Raw genomic sequence first — 17,631 nt, 5'->3', positions numbered from 1 at the left:
GCGGAAGCTCTTAATGCTCAAGCACACATACACAGAGACAAACATGAGTTTCTCCAAGTCATATGTAAGAGTTTAAGCTGGCGGCGGAGGCTTTGGGGAATCGGCGCAAGGAAACACATGGTTTTGCTAACACGAGGGTAACTACAGAGTAGAAGTCAGAACAAGTAAACACAGCACGCTCATTACTGTTAGCAAAAGTCAGCTGTTAAAACACTCCTTCACTTACAGTGTTTATTATTTTCAGAAAGAAATAGAGAAAAGAATCATCTAAATCCTCCACAAAGCTATTTCACTTAGCTATGCTAATCGGGCATTTATAGTTCCTGAGAACATGGCCTTTCTGAAAAATTCCACAGATTCAAAAGGATGGCAACTTTAAAAAGAGGTACAAGCGCAAATCAGTGACCCAAAGGACTCATGACACTCAAAACAAACAGACAACAACAAAACAATTCATTTCACATTCAAATTATTTGGAGACAAAGATAAAGACAGCTTATGCTTAACTTCAAGATCTTTTCACACATTTAAGACACTACAATCTTTAAAAGTACAACTCAGTTTGGATTAAAGCATTAAGAACAGGAATTAAAGCATTAAAAATAGCTTTATCACAGCAGGTGTTCTCTTTATACATTTATTATGCTGTTATCTAACATGTATTATCTAAGCCAAAACAATGTTATAAATGCACATGCTAGCATCACTAGCTATATATATTTATAGAGACCACTTGTATGCAGTTTCTCTGGGTTTACAATTTTATTTTTTTAATTTAAAATAATATCAAGTAAATAATGTCATTTAAAGGATAAATTGGCAACTGATAAAAATAACACAAATGATGACATGCTTGTATAATTTTTTGAACAACACAATACCAATGATTTAACCTTAGAAGAGTTAAGAAATTAATATTTGGTGAAATTATTTGATCAACTGAAAATGTTATTTAGAGAAAGTGTGGTTTTCTTACTTTGTTGATTTAACGTATTACTTCATATAATCCACTCAACAGCCACTTTATTAGGTACACCTGTTCAACTGATCATTAACGCGTATTTCTTATCAGCTAATTACTTGGCAGCAGCTCAATGCATTTAGGCATGTAGACATGGTCAAGACAATCTGCTGCAGTTCAAACCAAGCAGCAGAAGGAAGAATGGTGGTTTAAGTGACTTTGAACATGGCATGGTTGTTGGTGCCAGACAAGCTGGTCTGAGTATTTCAGAAATTGCAGATCTACTGGGATTTTAACGCACAACCATCTCTAGGGTTTACAGAGAATGGTCAAAAAAAGAGAAAATATCCAGTGAAATGCAGTTCTGTGGGTCAGTGGACAATGGCCAGACTGGTTCGAGCTGATAGAAAGGCAACAGTAACTCAAATAACCACTCGATACAACCGAGGGATGCAGAAGAGCATCTTTGAGTGTACAACATGTCCAGACTTGAAATTCAGACAGACTCACCAAAATTGCACAATAGAAGATTGGAGAAACGTTGCCTGGTCTGACAAGTCTCGATTTCTGCTGCGACATTCGGATGATAGGGTCAGAATAAATATAAATGTCTAAACTTATTCAATGATTTAAACAAAAACAATACAATTATAACTCAGTACAAATGTTGCCTAATTTTACACATTTACCCTCTTTTCCACTCAGGAATTCAGTGACCTGCTCTCTGCAACATGCCCAACATGTACTTCTTCATGACCCTGACCTCTCCTCCTCTCAGTGCCTCCATTCGTCCCCCCGTTTGCTCTTTGTGACACAGTTGTAATTGACCAAAGTTAGCTTGTTACCTCAGTACCAGCTCCTGCCAACTGGAGCAGCGCCAGGAGCAGTGTGCGTGTGTGTGATAGAGAGAACGTGAGGTGACAGTAAAACAGGTTTCTGCTGACACTGGCCAAAACAGACTCAGACAGTCAGTAGGAAACCAGAAAGAAAGATCTTAGCTAAAGCATCTCAATTCCATTTACAGTGTAATAACAGAAGAGCTGGACCCATAAAACAGTCATAAAAAGTGTGAAATATGCTCATGAACTCATAATCACTGAAAATCGACAGCATTATCAGACAATTTTGACAGTTCAGAGCTAAAGTAAAGGGGGTTCACATTTAGACATGATTTTTGGTCAAACGGAATCAGTAGGGGTCAGCAATCTTGTTCCTTGAAAGCCGGTGTCCCTGCAGGGTTTAACTCCAACTTGCCTCAACACACCTGCCTGGATGTTGTTGGCTAGCTAGTAAGACCTTGATTAGCTTGTTCAGGTGTGTTTGATTAGGGCTGGAGCTAAAATTTGCAGGACAACGGCCCTTAAGGAACAATTTACAAATATTCAAATTACTGTAATTGAGTAGTTTTTCTCAGAAATTGTAATTTACTACACAATTTTCAAAATGTGTACTTTTACTTTCGATTGAAAACATTTTAGTGCAGAATTGCTACATTTACTCCACTACTTTCAACCTGCAGTCACTACTTCATCTTAAAATTTTTAATCCTGTCCAATCACATCGCACATAGAAGGTAAAACGCATCATAACGAACTACCTCAAGACATGGGTGATTTATAAATAAAGCAAACGGTTTGGAAGCATTAAAAGTGTCCAAAAAGATGTCCAAAATCTTTACACACATTGACCCAGAGACTGTTTAGATGCATGTCACTGATGAGAAAATGGCAGATGTTTACTGTATGATGATTGAAATGGCCTTAAACCCAACAGGCACAGGACGTCAACATGACGCCAGATTAACATCAACACGTTGCATTTTGTTTGGAAATGAAAATCGGGTTTACATCAGAACCGTTAGGCAGACATCAATGCCAACGTTCAACCTAAAATCAAATTTGGAAATCCACCAAATATCAATGTCTAATGATGTTACAGCTTTATGTTGTGTGGACGTTACCACTATGGCATCATGTTGGATTTTGGTTGCCATACCTGATAAATAAATGACAGTATTTGACATCAATATGATGTTAGTTTAAGATGTTGGCTCAACGTAGAATTTTGGTCACTTTTTAACACAACCTAAAATGAACCAAATATTAATGTCATTTGACATCAAAATAATAACGTTGTCATTAGACGCTGGCTAGACATTGAATTTTGGTCACCTGACATCACAATCTAATTCTAACCTAATATTAACATCTTATGATGTTGTGTGCCTGCTGGGCAATAATTAAATGCACTACAGAATGCTACGTTTACACACATCCACAAATTACATGTAAATGCATCAGCTTTTTACAGCGTAATACTTGCTACTCACTACTCCGGAGTACTATTGAAAAGTCTATTTTTTTACTTATATTTTGAGTAATATTTACAACAAATACTATTACTCTACTTGCACTACATTTTTTGTCAAGTTTGTCAGGTACTTTTACTTAATTAGGATTTTTCAGAACTCTTTCCACCACTGGTCAAACTGTATTTGCATTCATTTTAAAAGGTCCTCTAGGTGTGCAAGGGGAGTTTCTAGCTGTTTTTCTCTTCTCTTATAGCTTATAATATAAAGAACTATTCCAGCTCCTTAAACCTACAATAAAATAAAATGTATATATTTAAATGTATGTATATGTATGTATATTTATACAAAAACTTTAGATGCTATCTTCAGAAACTAGCTAAAATATTTGTTTTGTTTTTATTAGTTTTTTTTTTTTTTTTTTTTTGGTGTTGAAATTTAAGCCAAACTGGGTCAGTGGGTCAAGTGTTGAGACATCCTACTTTAGTATCTGTATCAAAATAATTTGGGATTTAATATTATACAGAAAACACATTAAATGCAAATACAGTGTCTAATGTTTCCAAAAACTTCCTTTAAAACAAAATGTTTATAATAATTATTATCATTGTTAATTTCATTTTTTTTATTATGTCTGCTTTGTTTCTTTTTATATGTTTTATACGCTGTAAAGCAGAATGCTCAAAATTTGTGCTAAAATGACACTTATTCTGACCTCTACTTATTGAAATCTTGAAATCTGAAAAAAAAAAATATATATACTACATTTTATTATATTTAAAATAATTAAAACATCTTGCTGACAACTAAATTCTTTGGTAAAGTAGATTTACAAAGTAAGTAGTAGGATTCAAAGTGATAATTAATGAGTATTTTTGGGCTGCACTGTTATTTTTGATATGACAGCAAGTTATTCTTTCTAATCTATATATACACACATATACAGTAGGAAAGCAATGTTAGGTTTTCTATTTCACATATGACAGACAACAGTGCCTTTATAGTAGTATTTAATACAATAAACATCCCTATAAGCAGACTGTCAATGTCAAATGTAAGCTGTTTTCCACCTTTTAGTTTAATTGAAAATCAAAGATGCACAGGGCCTCACTTATAAACACTCGTCAGTCCTATTTATCTAAAGAAAGCCCTTGTGTAAATGTGTGCATGTTGCCATATAAACATCTAGTTAGCAAATGTCTTAAATTCAATATCCGCTCTGACATCAATAAGAAATTCATTAGACTGATGCGAGCATGTTTTCATTTATAGCCTTCATCTCATCACACTTTATTCAGACTGCAAACACAACAAAACTCAAGTAAAGCAATTTCCTTTTCAGTGCTGCTGCTGACATCAGCCTCCATAGGTCACAGCGTGCCAGCGGGCATATCTCAAGTCATAACTTACACTTCAGGGACACGATTGGAAACCGTTTTAAACAAAAGTTATCTGACAAACAAACTGAGAAAGAACTCACAATTTGGTTTGGCCTCCATTAATCCTCTGCATTTAGACTGAGGCTTGATATTCTTTTTCCGCCCTTAATGGATTAGTTAGATTATATATTACTTTTAGAATAAAAGAAATCTAGACAAAAGGTTTAGGTCTTCGTTTATTCAGTCAAAAAAAAAATTATTTTCTTTGAAAAAAATCTATTTCTATTTATGTATTAGGAGATTATTTATTTATAATTGTTTTAAAGAACATGTCTGTTTCCTTTGCATGGTAAGACTATTTTATGGTTGGGATTGTGTATGGCTCTTACAAACTGCACTGAAACTGCAGATACAAAAGTCATGCAAACAGAAAAAGAAAATCTGACTTTTTACCTCAAAAACTTTCATTTTAACTGAATAAAAAAAGAAAGAAATTAACTTCTTGATAGACAAATCAATTACTAAACTATTTCTCTAGTACACTTTGAAATGTGAACTAATTATTTATGACTAGAATCACCCATGGTCATTGTCAAATGTCTAGAAATGTCTGAAATTTTTATTTTTAGTCCTCAGGTGTGAAACACATTCTAAACCAACTAAAGACACATGATATCTTCCCACCATCAATCATGACATGTACTGCCACTAATATCTGTTTAGCATCTATGGCCCTGTTCACACCTGGTACTGAGATGCATTTCATAGATCCAAGTGGGCAATGGAGACACATTATCTGGTGCTTAAATGTGTCTCTTTACTCCACTTTAAACACACTTTTAACCACTTCTCTGATGATGGAGGCTGTCTATTGGCTTTCTCCAACTGTTCAATCAGCCAAAGCTAGTGAAAAAGCTAGAGCAAATTTTAGACTGTACTAAAATAATTAAAAATAGTAAAAGTACCAGATGAATTAAACAAGCTTTGTGAATAGGCTACTCAAAACAATGGCTACTTCATACGGACTTAACTAATCTATTTAGAGTCATCACTCTGTGATCGGATTGATGAAAATGGGAAGGAGGCCTAAAAATCGCCTTCTTTTGTCTGTTGTGACTAAAACTGATTACTGCAGCATCAGTATCAATCTAAAATGTTAAGACATAAGAGAGACAGAACTGACAGAGCAAAAACAAAGGCATTATTCAGATAAATTTGACCAACTGGTGCATTTAATTATAAATGCTACACTTTAAATTTGGTTTTATCTAAACAATATTTACCAACAGGGTTCATAAGTGCAATACATAGAGGTAAGTGGGTATTACAAACCACCGGTACTAACCCTCTTTTTAGACACTGTTACAACAGACTTCGATCCAATCCCAATTCTATTTTTACCCCTACCCTTTTTCCTATCCCTTCCCCTTGGCCATTATATCAGAGTGTGAAGGGGAAGGACTTCAAATTTAAAGCCTAAGAAATGGGACACCACTACAACACTTGCACACATCTTCATATAGCGTTGCAAGCTCATGCTTTATGCGAGATCGACGATGGTGACTGCTGTTGCGATTCCGGTTGTGCTATTGTTTGGTATTTATCTTGAGGAAATCACTAAAGGCAACGATTTCATATCATCTTAACGATATGATGCGGCAATAAGTTCATAACTGTACTGTGTATTTACACCATGGCTGTATTAATCTATACGAAAACTACATTAACATTATACTGGACACTGTAAAAACCTCATTCCCAGCCACTTGACTTTTCTGACAGGGTATTCGAGCATCCTCGAGTGAGCAAATGTTGTGGGACTGCTACACAGGAGTTGATTTTAATTATAGATTATAGATAGCAAAATTTTATTTAAGGTTTATTGATTTTTTAATCATGACGGTAAAACACAAATGTCGTTATAAATGTATTTAAACATATGCTTGTTTGTTGTAAAACTTCATAACAATGACAAAAAAATACTAATATGTGCATCTCCTGACTTCCGTGTGCAGCCATGCTATCGTTGTAGCTGATGTATTCTGGGAAATTTTTGTACTCCTTAGTTTCAAGTATAGTCCTGAAAAATCTCCATTTCAAGGGTTATCTAGCCCTTCCCCTTAGCCCTACGCCTTCACGTTAAAGATGGTTGGGCCACCCCAATCCAACCCCCTAAAGGGAAGGGCTAAGGGGTAGAATTGGGATTGGGCCTTATTTGGGCAATGCACTGCAAATAATCTTGCACTTCGCTTGTAAAGCTGTTTACTCAGTCACTATGTTTTTATATAAAGATGTGAAATAAACCTACGTGGCAAAACTGAAATATCACAACAAAAAAAATTATAATTATAAAAACAAACAAAGCACCAATGAGTTGTCATACAATGAGTGAAAGGGAACAAAATCATCACATCCTGATAAAATGATGGTAAATAGTAAAGACAAAAAGAGAATTGCTGCAATAGGATAAGTGCAGGATAAGGATTAGGTGAATTTTCTAAATTTATTCTCATTTTGCCGTTTCCATTAAGCATATTCAATATGCAATATTCTAATATGCACATAAAAACATGGTGGACGAAAACACCAACAGCTAATGTATTTACAGGTTGAGAGTTCTTAGGTGTGTTATGGCTTTATACACACAGATTTTCTATTTTAGGTTCCAAATCTTGATTTGACTTGACTTGTAAAAAAAAAGCCTAAACTTTTAAGTAAAACTCAAAGACTGAGAGAACTGGACATTTGATTGAAAATCTGTTTGAAAATCAGCCATGGGAATATTTTACTGACTGTGATCTTTAAATGTTAAAACTATGTTCAAATGAGTAATTTGTTTCGAGGCATTTTGCTGCAGGACAGGAGAGAGAAGACAAGTTGCAGAGAGACAGGGTGAAGACAATGTGCGCCCTGTATGGGGCTGAGAGTGTGGCACGGCATGCAAGAATTAGCTCCTCTACTCACAGCTGCTGTAAATATTTTCCAAAGCATTGGCAAGAAAGCGGCAACTGCAGCGCAGAGAGATCTCACAAACACCATGATGCTCCTCACTGAGGGTTTTTATGGCATCGGGGCAAACAAAGCACCATGTCCTGGGATGCCCTCCTGAGGTTGGCAAGATCTCGTCAAGATTTCGCTCTCTCAGACACACGGAGGTGTTTATGCCAGGCCACACTCCTGACTCATGCACTGGGAGACAAATTGGACAGCTGGAGCTGAATGCTGAGAGACGGCACATTATGAACTCAAGAGACTGCACTTCGACAGACTGACACGAAACAGACTGAAAACAGATCCTGAATTTATGCTGTGACGGTTCAACCAGCTCTCAGTCCATCTTAAAGGGACGGCGCACTCGATAAAAAAACATTTGCTAATTACCCACCCTCAGGCCATGCAATATGGAGATGACTTGTATTGTTTAGCAAAACATTGAAGACTTTTAGTTGAAATGTGATTCAAAAAATGTCCAATAGCATTTGTGCAAAGTGACACGTTTATGTTTAAGCTGGATTAAAATATTTTTATGATTTTTAAAAGACGTTAATTTTCTTGCAGAGGTCAATTTTTTGGATTCATAAGATATCAATGAATCATCACAAATTGCAGGTATTAATTTTGTTTCCCTGTATATGTTGCTGTTTTTTAATACTTTTAATGTGTTGTCTTGAATTTTATGAATCACCAAGTAGCCCAATTAAAGCTAAAATTATTTTTTTATTGTTCAGCTGAAGAGGAAAAATAAATGAAAGCTAATTTTAAAATCACAATTTTCTATCCATCCAAATGGAAAGAAAGCAAAAACTTGCATAACATGTGAAGATGATTTCTATTTGATCCAACCTTTACAGCAGGGGTTCCCAAACCATGTCCTGAAGGGCTTGTGTCCTGCATATTTTATATCCAACCCCTCTTAAACTCACCTGAACCAGCTAATCAAGCACTTTCTAGGTATACTAGAATCTTCCAGGCAGGTGTGTTGAAGCAAGTTAGAATTAAACTTTGCAGAACACCGGCCCTCCAGGACTGAGTTTGGGCACCCCTGCTTTACAGTGATTAAATCGTCTAGATGATTGTAAAATCAGCTAGTTTACTCTTGATTTGGATTAAGGAAACCATCTTAATTAAGCCAGCATGTGCAGGTGATTACCCAGGACTGGCAAAAATTAAGCTAACATGAGGCAAAACTGGTTATCAACAACTTTATGGCTTGTGAATTAGTGATGAGATCATTTCTAGAAGTGCTGTCAATTACTATATATATATATAATAAACTTTCAACCTTATAATTACAGATACTGGCTGGTCTAGATAATTGCATTATCAGCTAGTTTTCTTAATTTGGATTAAGTAAACCATCTTATTTAAGCCAGTCTGTGCAGGTAACTGCCCAAAAAATAAGCAAACATGATGCAAAACTGATTTTGACTTGTAAATTATTGATGAGATAATTTCTGGAAGTTCTGTCAATTACAATACAAATATTAAAAGTAAAATTAAATTTTCAGATAAGTCATGATGCCATAAATGTTCAATGTAAGTAACTCAATCAGTATTGCAATACTTTATAATCATTAAGAGTGAGGAACAATCTGAAACTTCAACTTTTATTATTATTATTATTATTATTTTTTGCCAATTTTAATTCTTTATCCCCAATATTGATTTTTTAGTCAACAGTGTTTCATTGATTCATAAATAACACTTCACTAGAGTAATGTAGCATACCATTCATTCAATAATGCATTGTTTACTTTAAATAAAACGCAACACAAAAAACTTTTATTTCAACAGATCCATTACTTTGTGATATTCAGATAAAAAATTGCTCTATAATATGGGCTTAAAATCACGTATAGAGACCGGTAATGTAATGTGTATTTTTTGTGTATTTTTGCTATTCATCCCGCACTTGATCTTTATGATTCAACTGGTAGTCCATTGTGACAGAATTTTCAGAAATAAAGAGCTTATGTTTGTTTTTGTACACAAGAATACATATATAAACCATTCTGAAATAGGGTCGCAAACAGCACCGAGTCTATTTGCTCAAGCATAAACATTAAAGATGCACTAAGAAGTCCAGCCCTAGAGAAACATTACCACCCTTCCACTCACACTCACTCTCCTTCCTCCATTTTCTATCCCTCCACCTCTAACAAGCTTCATAAATATACATCAGCTCTGTTATTTGGACACCTTGGCAGAGCGAGTGGTGCTTTAACTGTCAGGGAGTAACAAGCGCTCCCTTCAGGAGCATTTCCCCGCTTCATTACCTACATGGCTGGCACGCCGCATCACACCGGGCCACATGTCAATCACAAGACAAAGAAGTGGGCAAGTCCACCCACCGTCACAGACACCTAAAACACCCTTTTGTTTATGCAGGATACATTACACCTTTGAGAGATGCAGCAAATATACAGGAGACAAGGGCAAAATGGGAGTTATTGATAATTTAGCTTGAATTAAAGAGCTGGCTGGTTTGAGTATTGATATTAAACAATAGTAGAATAGTGTCAGTTGTTCCAAAACAGTCAACTTTATCAAATGAAGTGAGTGTAGTTAACTCAAAATTTACTAAAAGTTAATTCTACTCATTTGAAATAAGTTTTGAATTTAGTGCTGAAGGTAATTAGGTAATTAAATACCTTATTGCTTCAACTTAAATGAAGTAAGCTCACAGTACTCAAATAGATTAGTTGTTTTAACTCAAATGGTTTGTAGCAATCGGTTTCCTCAAACAGTTTGAGTTGACTTAACTTGGGTTTTACAGTACTCAGTTGGTTTGAGTTCTCTTAATTTATTTAGTTTTAATGTGCTCAAATTGCTTCGTTTACTCAAATGGCTTAAGTTCACAGTACTTGTTAGGATTAGATTTGTTGCAATCGGTTTCCACATACGGTTTGAGTTACCTTAACGTTTTGGGTTTTACAGCGTGTAAAACATCCATGCCCCTTTTTAAATATTTTTGTAATGATCTTAGTATTTTTTATTAATTTGTTATGAAAAAGTACCTAAGTAACTACTATATTTATTAATACCTTTCAAACAGCAACTTCAATATCATTGAGTCACTTCAATATCATGGAGGTATAAATAAATGCATACAAATATCATATGAATGGCTGGATCAATCAGTTAATGAAACCAAAACTTATGAATAATCTAAAACTAATCCAATTAAATTATTCCGTCCTTTATAATGTACTTGTGTAACTCAAAAACAAATGAAGATGCGCAAAATCAGGAATAAATGCTTGAATGATTAAAGTTAATGTGCGTTTGAGAAATGCACATATAAATCATTTATTCGTTCATTTTCCGTCAGCTTAGTCTTCATTTCAGAGATCGCCACAGTGGAATGAACCATCAACTATTCCAGCATATGTTTTACACAGCGGATGCTCTTCCAGCCGCAACCCAGTATTGGGAAACACCCATACACACTCATATCAAAAAAATCATTGTAAAAGTAAATTGTAAAGTAACTATGGAACTGAATCATCAACAAGGAGGCACTACTGTAGTGTTATATAAAACACATAATATTTGGCAGTTGAACGTCAAGCAAAAACACCAGTTCTTGTGATTAAAATAAATCATTTGTGTGATGCAAAAATGACTCATTCTCTGAAATACAGTATAGAGACAATATAGGCCTACTGTAATTGGATTATTACTGAGATCAGCTTAACTAACGACTTTCTTCTGTAAACAGTTCATGACATGTTTTCCAAGTAAATTAAAATCTTGTCACTTGGAGAATCCCCTCCCCCCTTTACTTTCAGATGCGCTTATATTAATTTTTACATAATACAATACAAATGCTTTGAGACTGGAGGAGCTAAAATAAGATTAATATATATATATATATATATATATATATATATATATATATATATATATATATATATATATATATATATATATATATAAAATGTAATATATATATAAAGGTAATAACCATGATTTTCAATCACAACAAATATAAAAATTACTATTCTGACTATTTTCCTGTTATTCTAAACACAAAATAAGCATTTTAGTTGTCAATCAAATCTCATACTTCATGTAAAATCCATAAAAACACATGACTTAAATAATTCATCACACATCCTGCTTTACAACAGCATCATCCATTAAAAATGTGTGTTGATACACCAGCAACGCTGACATAGTTTTAAGAGTGTCAGCTTAAGAACAGTTATTATCCAGCAATAAATACACAATGGACACCTTACACCAATATTACCCCACTGACATGCTAATTACTTGATTAGCCTTACTAATAATTAGCTCAGGATCATCTCTACAGCATGACCCCTATTTTTAAATGCAAATGAGTCTACTTTATGTGATCGTTACAGCTGCCACCGCAGTGTTTTACAGCGCAGTTGAATAACCATAACACCCATGTGCGCGAGGTTAAACGCCATAGATGTCTGAGATCAACTAACCTTTAGTTAACCTGTGAGAGTGCAGTTATTGAATCCACACACACTCTCCATAACCACATCCATGCCCTCCGTTCTGTCCTTTACAAGTGATGTAATTAAATTCTCTCTTGCCCCATCAACTCAACCAAAGAGGGGGGTCAGGCAGGCAGACACACACAGAAACAGGCACAAAAACACATTCATTCGTTTTCTTTTCGGCTTAGTTCCTTTTATAATCAGGGGTCGCCACAGTGGAATGAACCAACAACTTATCTAGCTTATGTTTTACGCAGCAGATGCCCTTCAAGCCAAAACCCAACACTGGGAAACAACCATACGCTCCTGCATTCACACACACATACATTACGACCAATTTAGCTTAACCAGTTCACATATTCCACAAATCTTTGGACTGTGGGGGTAACCGGGGCACCCGGAGGAAACCCACGTGAACACGGGGAGAACGTGCAAACTTCACAGAGAAACTGACCCAGCCGGGGCTCGAACCAGCAACCTTCTTACTTTAAGGTGATTGTGTTACCCACTGTGCCTCCGTGACCAACAAAAAAACATACACAAGTTAAGCATTTTCCCACAATACACATGCTAGCAGCTTCTATCATTCATTGTGGATACATATGGGCCAGAGTTACTTTAGAGTAACTGGGGTCAAGGTAAACATAAGGTCACCACTAAACACACACATACACCCACACACACATAAAACCACAAGCAAATGGGAAATAAAGTATGTGATTTTAAAGCTCAAAATGGGTAATACTAACCAACTGGGCAATTTAAAAAGTTTGATTAAAAATGAATAGAAAAAATATCTAAATATCTGTTTGAGTAGGAGAATATTTTAAAATATGGGAAAAAATTTTTACAAATGTGTGAATAAAAATACAAAAGTCATTTGCAAGGCTAACATATATGATGAATAATTATTAATATGATTAATTATAATTATAATCACAAAAGCAAAACAACAACAAAAAAAGACCAAGGAAAGATTAAATTTGGTGTAAAATAGGACTGGGTGATATGGTCAAAAATTTAAATCTCGATTAATTGAACATTTTAACTCATTTACGATTCATAAACAATCACTTTATTGATTTATTTTGTGCCCTCATAAATCACTGACAGGTTTTGTAGAGTAAACATGCTCACATATTACAAATGAGAGATTTATGATTGTAGGATGGATTTGATTTGAAATAATTGAAGTAAACACACACTATCTGTTATCTATGATTATTTATTGAACATTAATGCTAAACAACTGAAATTAAAACACACATTGCCTAAAATGTGGCTCTTTGCACCGCCCACCCTCTTCACTAACACCAAACCGACCAATCACAAAGCTTGTGCTAGGTGCCGTTGTGGCATGTAGCTACATTTTATTAAAAGGTGTGCGGTCAGGTTGCACGGTTTACCGGTACTATGGTAGTATCATGAATACTGGCGATACCACTGGATTTTGTAAATAGTAGTATCGTCATTAATGGTTTATCCACAATAGATAATGTTGCATGTGGAAAGGTCACTAAAATGCTCACACGTTTGTAAAACAATATAGTCTCTGGAGCTCTTTAAGGTTGCAAAACTGTGTAGAATTCATGCATTTTATGAAAGCCTTTTGCACATTTTCTGACACTTGAGTTCAAATCTGAATCAGTTCATTTCTGTTCCTGTCAATGTGGTTTAGTAGTTACAACAATGGCAACAATCTTTTTAAAAGAACGACTTACAAAGTGAGCTTTTGAACTACCTTGGATTCTCACCTGATAAGACTGAAAAAAAAAACAGATGAAAAAAACAAAAATAGCAACAGGTAACTAATTTCGTTTGGTGTAATTAGTATCTTTATTTTAATTTGTTTTTTGCTAGTCAGTTACCTACAAAATATAAAAATCGAATACATATTAGGTGAAGTGACGTGCAAATAATACGTTTTTCAATAAAAAGGGAATTATGAATTCAGTTCAAGTAGGCCAAATAAAACAATTAAGACAATTTTATTGTTTCATAAAGTTATGAATTACAGTATCGCAATACTACTTGGTATCACGATACTTCAGCTAGTATAGTATCGTAACATGAACTAATAGTATCGTGACAACCCTAGTCTGCGGCTATGCAACAGGCAAGTTTATTATCAATAATCTTGGCAGAAGTATAATATCGGAATCATATAATAAGTATAAATCATATAATATAAGAAGTAGAAATTGGCCTTGAAATTAGCCTTGGGTCACGTGACTCCACACACAATAGGGAAAGTCAGTTTAAAAAATTGAGCTGAAAAAAAATGAGATTGATTCTAGGTTCTGAATGTCGATTTCGATTATTATTCAATTAATCCCCTAGCCTTAGTGTAAAATGAACATTAATTAAAAATAAATAAAAATTTAAAAAAGTATAGAAATATGTAATAACTGAAAAATAAAACACCTAGCTTTTTCAGCGAACTTCATAAACATTGTAGTTGATATCAAATCACCAGAGATTAATGGACCAAAACATTATTGACCTCGACCTGAGAAGGGTCTAATATGACTGAAGGGAGCAAATGAATGATTTTATGGGAGAAACACACTAACATAAAAGAGCTCATAGAGGGTGAGAATGCCACAGAGCAGCAGCTGTGCGTTTCATATCGCCGCTGTGGCCATTTTATTATAACAAACCAAAAAGAAGGCTTTATTCTCTCTGACATAACAGCCCAGTTTCAGTCCAACACAAAATGAAGTGAGCCTCTTTCCACTACTGTGGCTTTTTCATTCATCTATTAAATTGTCAAAGTAAGTGGGACGTTACAAGACATGAAAAAATATTTTTATAAAAAAAATCACAGCGCACCAAAAGGCAGTGAAATATAAAGCTATGGGGGTGTGGATTTAAAGAAAGCATGAGCAAAGGACAGAAGATTTGTCCCTGCTGAGTGTGAAGTCAGACACATGTCTGGTGGTCACTGTAACACAAGCGTGGCTGGTTAAAGTCAAACTTGAACAAGGGCCATACAGCAACTTCAAAATGGTAAGAAGGAATACTTTATTGCTCTGATTTTAGAGTGCAATGACAACGTAAAATTATGAAAAATAATATAAGCTGTTTAAGCACCAAGTGAAAGTTCCATTACATAAGACATACAGTTAGTTTGTTATTTTTTTTACCATGGAGCTCAACTTTAAATAGATGGCTGGAAGATAAAAAAATACATTTAAAAAATTATGATAATAATAATAAATAATAATAAACAAAAATGTAAATTTAATTGCACTCAAAAAATGATTTCACTGCTTGCTTACACTACTAATTTAAAATGAGCTAAAACAACTTGAGATAATTTTTGGCACAACTTAATTGTTTTATATTTAATCCACTTAAATTTGTTAAGTTAATCAATTTGTGTTGTGACATTATGAATGAATTGTGTGGAACATGCATCATTTTAAAGCATGTAAACCAACTAGTTTGAAGATATTGTAAAATCAATGCTTATATTTTGCCACATTACATCATCATTGCATTGAAGGCAAGAAAAAACAGGTGTAAAACACTTTTTTGCTTAAAAGTCAGTCAAAAGCACTATATATACTACTACACTACTATATATAGAGAGATAGACAGACAGGCAGACAGGCAGACAGACAGACAGACGAGTAACTGCTAATGGTGACTGTCTTGTTTCAATGTGTAAGACCTAAAATTAGAAAGTAATATGCAGTAAATATTTTGGTCACACTTTATTTTAATGGTCCGTTTATTGAATTTAAGTTACATTGTATCTACATGCCAACTAATTCTCATTAGATAATAAGTAGTCTGTTAAGGTAGGGATTGGGGTTAGTGTAAATTGACATGTACTTGCAAAGTTTCTTATAGTCACTTAAATGTCTGTTGAAGGATCTGTATCAACAAATATTAAGCAGACAGTCTACTAATACTCAAATGGACCATTAAAATAAGGTGTTACCAATTAGTTTAATAAATAATATATTTTTTTATTTTATTATTATTATTATAGTAGTTTATGCATGTATTTCCTACATTTTAGTTACAGAGGGGCTTGATTAATATTATTTGCCTGGTTTTGTACAGTTAATTCTTAAAAAGGTGTTTTGTTTTCTGTCAGTGGACAGCATTTCCTTTTTTATGTACAGACTAAACAGTATACATATATAGATATGTTGATTGAATAAATACAGAATTCTTCTTACATTTTATTTTATTACAACCTTTAAAATGTATTTGAAATGGTACATATTGGACTAAACATTGCTTTATAATCACGTTTGACACACTTATAATAATAATAATAATAATAATTCCTTACATTTATATAGCGAATGTCTAGACTCCCCGCTTTAAGCGGGTGAATCCCCTCATCAACCACCACTTATTACAAATATTTCAGAAAATGTCTTCAATTAATCAACAAATTTGGGAAGTACAGTTATATGTAGTCGCCACTTCCAATCTATTTGTCTCACCAGTCTCGCATTAAGTAAGCGACAAGTCTATTTTCATTACATGTTGACTTTTGTAGCGACTGTCTTATCACTGGGTGTTTCCTGTTCAATCATTCGCTTGAAACCTATTAAACGATCTGTATATTTACTCAAGCAAATGTCCTTGCAAACAAAGGGTAATCAAGCAAAAAGGAAGCATCAGTCCTGCTCGTGTTGGGGTGTCCATGCATGGGTGTGAGGGGTCAGGGCAGCCAGGTGTTCCTGGTGTTAGAGGTCACGCCCACCAGACAGCTTGCAGCGAATGGCTAAGCTCCACTGCTCAAAGGGCCTGTCAATCAAGATTGATTATGAGGGGTGAAAGATTTAGCCCCTCCCCTCCAGGCTGATCTGACCCCCTGCAGCCCTCTTTTTATCCTCCCTGAAAAAAGAAAAGAGCCTTTGCATGACAAAGTGGTGTGGATTTCACCAAGACAGAAAAGAAAACGAAATAAAGAATCCCTCTGGGGTCCCACAATCCCTAAAGGATGGACTTTGGGAATAAAAGAAAGGTTAGCCCTCTATGGCCTTTAATCTATAGAGTTCCCCCACAACATTTATCCAACATATTACGCGCTCGCATTCAGCATTCAAAATGTCAGAAAAAGTCACGGCATTCCTTTCCAATAATCACAATGCCATGTGCTGAATTTCATAAGTAAAAGAAGAGGATCCGACAGTCTCAGTGGAGTATGCAATAAGCAGCTTTGCAGATTTACACTTTAAACTGTTATATTGTTTATAATAAATAGATTAATGAATGCTATTGATGTCTAATCCACACACACACACAACAAATGTTTGGGTGTGAGGGTGATGAATGAAGTGACAGGTCACTAAAGACACCTGGTAAGCATTTACTGGTAAAAGTAAAAAGTACAATTGGACAGTATTACGTGCACTTTCTAATAATGTACTGAAATTTGGTCTGTGCTCATGTCCTGAAGGTGCACCCCAAGTACACTTATGTTCTGTTTTCACTAAGTGGTACGGTACGGGTCACCTATATCAGGCTTTCTTTTCCACT

The 17,631-nt window shown here is 34.8% G+C and overlaps 1 protein-coding gene across 2 annotated transcripts in view; it reads right to left on the bottom strand.

The window, feature by feature from the left end:
- Positions 1-17,631, bottom strand: part of jarid2b (jumonji and AT-rich interaction domain containing 2b) — a 188,035-nt gene that overhangs the window by 104,226 nt on the left and 66,178 nt on the right. The window lies entirely within an intron of this gene.

This window comes from Danio rerio, chromosome 19 (genome assembly GCF_052040795.2).
Source record: "Danio rerio strain M-AB ecotype USA chromosome 19, GRCz13ab, whole genome shotgun sequence".
Lineage (NCBI taxonomy): Eukaryota > Metazoa > Chordata > Actinopteri > Cypriniformes > Danionidae > Danio > Danio rerio.
The sequence above is the reverse complement of the archived record's forward strand: the minus strand, read 5'-3'. Positions and strand labels throughout refer to the sequence as shown.